The sequence below is a fragment of the Hyperolius riggenbachi genome, chromosome 12 (genome assembly GCF_040937935.1).
Source record: "Hyperolius riggenbachi isolate aHypRig1 chromosome 12, aHypRig1.pri, whole genome shotgun sequence".
NCBI classification, from domain to species: domain Eukaryota; kingdom Metazoa; phylum Chordata; class Amphibia; order Anura; family Hyperoliidae; genus Hyperolius; species Hyperolius riggenbachi.
In genome coordinates, this window is record NC_090657.1 from 49918813 (window position 1) to 49924812 (window position 6000).

Sequence of the window (6000 nt, forward strand, 5' to 3'; positions counted from 1 at the left end):
TTTTTTTTACTTAAAGAGGAACTCCAGTGAAAATAATTTAATATAAAAAGATGCTTAATTTTTACAATAATTATGTATACATGATTTAGTCAGAGTTTGCTCATTGTAAAATCTTTCCTCTCTCCGATTCACATTCTGACATGTATTACATGGTGACATTGTTACTGTGGGCAGATTATGTAGCTGTTCTGGCTTTAACAGACAGCTATAAACAGCCATTTCCTGTGTGTGTCATTGTTACATTGTGGCAGTTTGCCCAGAGTACCGTACGGTACCAGAGCCTCTTGTGGGAGGGGTTTCAGCACAAAATCAGTCATACAGCGCCCCCTGATGGTCTGTTTGTGAAAATCATTATATTTTTCATGTAAAAGTGGGTATCAGCTACTGATTGGGATAAAGTTCAATTCTTGGTCGGAGTTTCTCTTTAAGTGTCCCTTTAAAGTTATTGGCAAATGAATGGGAGGTGAAAGTTGCTCAGATGCAAAAAAAAAAAAAAAAAAAAAAACCCTGTGGGCTTAAGTGGTTAATCCAATACCAGTTACCTGGCATTGCCCTGATAATCTCTTTGGCTGCAGTTGTGTCTGAATCACACACCTGAAACAAACATGCAGATAATTCAATCAGACTTCAGACAAACATCTAATCTACATTCTTGTTCAGGGTGCGTGGCTAAATGTATTAGAGGCAGAGGGTCAGCAGGACAGCCAGGCAATCTGCATTGTTTAAAAGGTAATAAATATGGCAGCATCCATATCCCTCTCACTTCAGGTGTCGCCATTTTTTCCGCAAAAGACGGGTCCGCCAGACCCTCCTGTTGGGCGGACGTTCAGCCGACAGTAGCACGTGTGTACGCGCTGTCAGCAGACTGATAGGTCTGTTTCTGAACGTCCGCCCAAAGGGAGGGCCTGGCGGACCCGTTGTTTGCGGAAATATGGTGTCTGTACGCTAGTGTTGGGCGAACAGTGTTCGCCACTGTTCGGGTTCTGCAGAACATCACCCTGTTCGGGTGATGTTCGAGTTCGGCCGAACACCTGGTGGTGTTCGGCCAAACTGTTCGGGGTTCGCCGAACTACTGAATGCATGGCCGAACAGGGCCCCTGTTCGGCCGAACAGGGCCCTGTTCGGCCGAATACTGCCCCCCATGGGGTCGCAGGCATAAGGGGGGAGCATGCCCCGATCGCGGGGGGGTCGGAAATTCCCCCCACCCCCTCCGCTAGCGCTCCCCCCTCTGCCCGCTTCCCCATACAAAAAGTTTGAAACAAGTTCAATAGTACCTGGGCTGGTGGCACTGGCTGGCAGTGGAGTGAGGAGGAGGAGGAGTCCGAGTAGCAGAGTGACGTTGAGGCCGGGCAGCGGGCGGTTCAGCGCTAGTACCCTTGTGGTACTTCCGCCCTTTCTCTGACCTCACGTCCTCTGCATACGAGGGTACGCATCACGCGTACCCTCGTATGCGTCATCACGCAGAGGACGTGAGGTCAGAGAAAGGGCGGAAGTACCACAAGGGTACTAGCGCTGAACCGCTCGCTGCCCGGCCTCAACGTCACTCTGCTACTCGGACTCCTCCTCCTCCTCACTCCACTGCCAGCCAGTGCCACCAGCCCAGGTACTATTGAACTTGTTTCAAACTTTTTGTATGGGGAAGCGGGCAGAGGGGGGAGCGCTAGCGGAGGGGGTGGGGGGAATTTCCGACCCCCCCCCCCCCCGCGACCGGGGCATGCTCCCCCCTTATGCCTGCGACCCCATGGGGCCCCCAAAATGGGCATGTTCGGGGGTCCCATTGACTCCCATTGAGTTCGGCGTTCGGGCCGAACATGCCGAACATCTGGCCCATGTTCGGCCTGTTCGGCCCGAACCCGAACATCCAGGTGTTCGCCCAACACTACTGTACGCGCCTTTACTGTACTTGAATCAACTTTTGTTGGTTTGATGAGAGCTTTGTGAAACTCAGTAACATGGTATACGCCTGCCACCAAGTGGTGTGTTAATGGAAATGCATTTAGGCTTTCAGAGAGTTTCTATGACGGAACAGCTTATTAAAGTGGACCTGAACTATCTTGCACAGGAAAGAAGGAAAACATATAGAAATGCACCCTGTATGAGTCCCTCATCTACGGTATGACTAATCGCCACTGTGATTAGATCGCTTCAGCTGTGTCAGCTCAGGAATCTTCTCTGCCATGGCAGAGCTAGTATGTTGTAAACACAGGATGTTCACCCTATGTCTGCTTCCTTGAAAGCAGGAAGTAGATATGCAGCAGATTTATTGCAGAATTTGTATCAGCTTTTTCTTTAAAGGACTTCCGATGTCAAAAAGCTAATGTATATTTTACTGACCTGGGGCTTCTTCCAGCCTCTCGCAGCCATCTCAGTCCCTCGCCGCGGCCCTGGTCCTCCGTGTTGTCTCGCTGGTTGCCAGTAATGGTCCTGACCATGTCAGCGGGCCAGGTTTTCTGCGCCTGTGCGGGCATTTGTGCCCACGCGTCCACGTCACCTGCCACGTACTGCATCTGCGCAAAAGTAGTGTGCAGGTTCAGTACCCGGAGCCTCCGCATTCCCATAGCAACAATGCTGTGGTAGGGACGGGATCGATGTAATCACCGTATACTCTGGAATTCCGCATAGTTGTGCTTGGATTGGGTACATAGATGGCCAGTATAATTAAGGCATAAATAAGGTCATGGCTAGAGCTGCATATAGGAGAAAGAAGGATAAGGAGGAGGGAAGAGCAGTGTACCACCAGCAGAGTACCATGCATTGCCCAATTAGCTGGACTCGCTGTACATAAGTAACATGAGCATTAACGTCGCAATGCTCACGTTACCCATGTATAGAGATGGCTCAAACCTCCGATTTTAGGTTTGCGAGCCTCGAACGCGAACTTCCGAAAAAGATTGCGTGCGCACGAACTTTGCGAACCGCAATAGACTTCAATGGGCAGGCGAACTTTCAAAGCTTCAAACATTAATTCTGGCCACAAAAGTTATGGAAAAGATGTTTCAAGGATTCTAACACCTGGAGGGGGGCATGGCGGAGTGGGATAGACGCCAAAAGTCCCGGGGAAAAATCAGGATTTGACGCAAAGCAGCGCTTTAAGGGCAGAAATTACATTGAATGCTAAATTGCAGGCCTAAAGTGCTTTAAAACATCTTGCATGTGTATACATCAATCAGGAAGTGTAATTAGAGTTCTGCTTCACACTGACACACCAAACTCACTGATGGCCGTGCTGGTCTGGTGCGCATCATGGCGAGAGTGCTGGCGACAGTGGTTTTCAAGACCATATGGTCGCCGGGCTGAGGTAGCTCAATGATAGAATAACAGTGACTGTCCAGCTGATCGAATTTGGTCTGTCCACAATGAAGCAGCAACCTTATTATCTTGGGTGTGCCCTCCCCCGCTCCCCCAACACTTTCATATAGCCCACCTCTTGTTTCCACCCCATCCCTTTAGATTGTAAGCTCGCAAGGGCAGGGCTCTCACCCTTTTGTGTCATGGAATGTTATTAATTTAATTGCTTGCACTCTGTTAGACATTTATACATTTTAGTCATCATGTTAAATCAAATTGTAATCAGCAGTGCTGTATTTTGTATCAGTGTTCATATTTGATGTATATCATTGTCTGTATCATTATGTATCCCTTGTTTGTTTTCTTACATTGTACAGCGCCACGGAATATGTTGGCGCTTTATAAATAAATAATAATAATAGCCGGCGGTCATTGCTTCATTGTGATATGCAAGCCCCTTCACCGCGACAAGGTAATGATTACAAAGGGGAATTGACACATGTACATGCCTTTTGTTTTGTTGTTGCAGCCGCAGTGCAGCCAGCAAAAATTAGGCAGGCATGTACACGCACCAGAGAAAATTCAGGAATCCACCTGGAGTCCTGGACCCTGTTGGTGGTGGCGGAGAAGGCAGTCAAGTGGCTTGCAGGCAGAGATGCTATGTGGGGACTGGGGACCTACTTAGTCTTGGGGCAGGCAGTCACACAGCGTGCAGGCAGAGATGCTGTGTGCGGGGACTGACTTAGTCTTCGGACGGGCAGTAGCCCTCCGGGATCCATGCCTCATACATTTTGATAAAGGTGAGGTACTGAAAACTTTTTTGACCTAGGCGACTTCTCTTCTCAGTGACAATGCCTCCAGCTACGCTGAAGGTCCTTTCTGACAGGACGCTTGAGGCAGGGCAAGACAGAAGGTGGATTGCAAATTGTGACAGCTCTGGCCACAGGTCAAGCCTGCACAGTCCAGGGGTTCATCGCTGTTGTCTACATCCGAACTTAAGGCCAGGTAGTCAGCTACCTGCCGGTCGAGGCGTTGGTGGAGGGTGGATCCGGAATGGCTAAGGTGAGGTGTTGGACTAAAGAATGTCCGCATGTCCGGCACCACCATGAGATCGCTAGAGCGTCCTGTCCTTGCCTGCGTGTACGTGGGAGAAGGATTACTGGCAGTGGCACCTTTATTCCGTTGTGCTGTGACATCACCCTTAAGTGCACTGTAAAGCATACTTGCCAGCTTGTGGTGTAAGTGCTGCATCCTTTCTGCCTTCTGGTGAGTTGGTAACATCTCGGCCACTTTGTGCTTATACCGAGGGTCTAGTAGTGTTGCCACCCAGTACAGGTCATTTTTCCTTGAGTTTTTTTTATACAGGGGTCCCTCAACAGGCTGGACAGCATGAAAGCCGCCATCTGCACAAATTTGGATGCAGACGTACTATCCATCTCCTCTCGCTCTTCCTCAGTGATGTCAGGTAGGTTCTCTTCCTTCTCCCCCCAGCCATAAAGAATACCATGGGAAAGTTGAACAGCATAAGCCCCCTGCGACACCTGCTGTGGTTGTTCTTCCGCCTCCTCCTAAAAAAAAACACCTTCCTCATCTGACTCCTCTTCCCCACACGACTCTTACTCCTCCTCCCCCCTCCTCTGTGCTGCCACAGGTGTTGAGGAAACATCTGGTTCTGCTGATAATTGATCCCACAACTCTTCCTCCTGTTCCTGTTCACGCTCCACAGCTTGATCCACCACTCTACCCACGGCACGCTCCAGGAAGAAAGCATATGGGATCAAGTCGCTGATGGCGCCTTCACTGCGACTCATCATGTTTGTCACCTCCTCAAATGGCCGCATGAGCCTGCAAGCATTTCGCATATGTGTCCAGTACTTCGGACAGAACAACCCCATCTCCCCAGAGCATGTCCTTTTACTGTAGTTGTAGAGATACTGGTTGACGGCTTTCTCCTGTTGTAGCAGGCGGCTAAACATCAGGAGCGTTGAATTCCAGCGAGTCGGGCTTTCGCAAATCAAGCGCTTCACCGGCAAGTTGTTTCTCTGCTGAATATCGGCCAAGCATGCCATGGCCGTGTAGGACCGCCTGAAATGCCCACACATCTTCCTGGACTGCTTCAGGACATCCTGTAAGCCTGGGTACTTACACACAAATCTCTGAATTATTAGATTCAGCACATGTGCCATGCAGGGTACATGTGTCAACTTTCCCAAATTCAAAGCCGAAATTAGATTGCTGCCATTGTCACACACCACGTTGCCGATCTCCAGTTGGTGCGGTCAGCCACTGATCCACCTGTTTGTTCAAAGTAGCCAGGAGTGCTGCTCCAGTGTGACTCTCGGCTTTGAGGCAAGACATATCTAAGATAGCTTTACACCGTCGTACCTGGCATGCAGCATAGGCCCTGGGGAGCTGGGGCTGTGTAGCTGGAGAGGAAATCACAGCACCAGTAGAGTAGCACTGCCACTCAGCCAAGGAGGAGGAGGATGACAGCGAAGAGGATGTAGCAGGAGGAGTAGGAGGAGAAGCAGAGGAGGTGGCAGCAGGCCTGCCTGCAAGCTGTGGAGGTGTCACAACTAGGTCCGCTGCACAGCCACATACTCCTTGCTTGCCAGCGGTCACCAGGTTGACCCAATGGGCTGTGTAAGTAATGTACCTGCCCTGACCGTGCTTTGCAGACCAGGCATCCATGGTCAGATGGACCCTTGACCG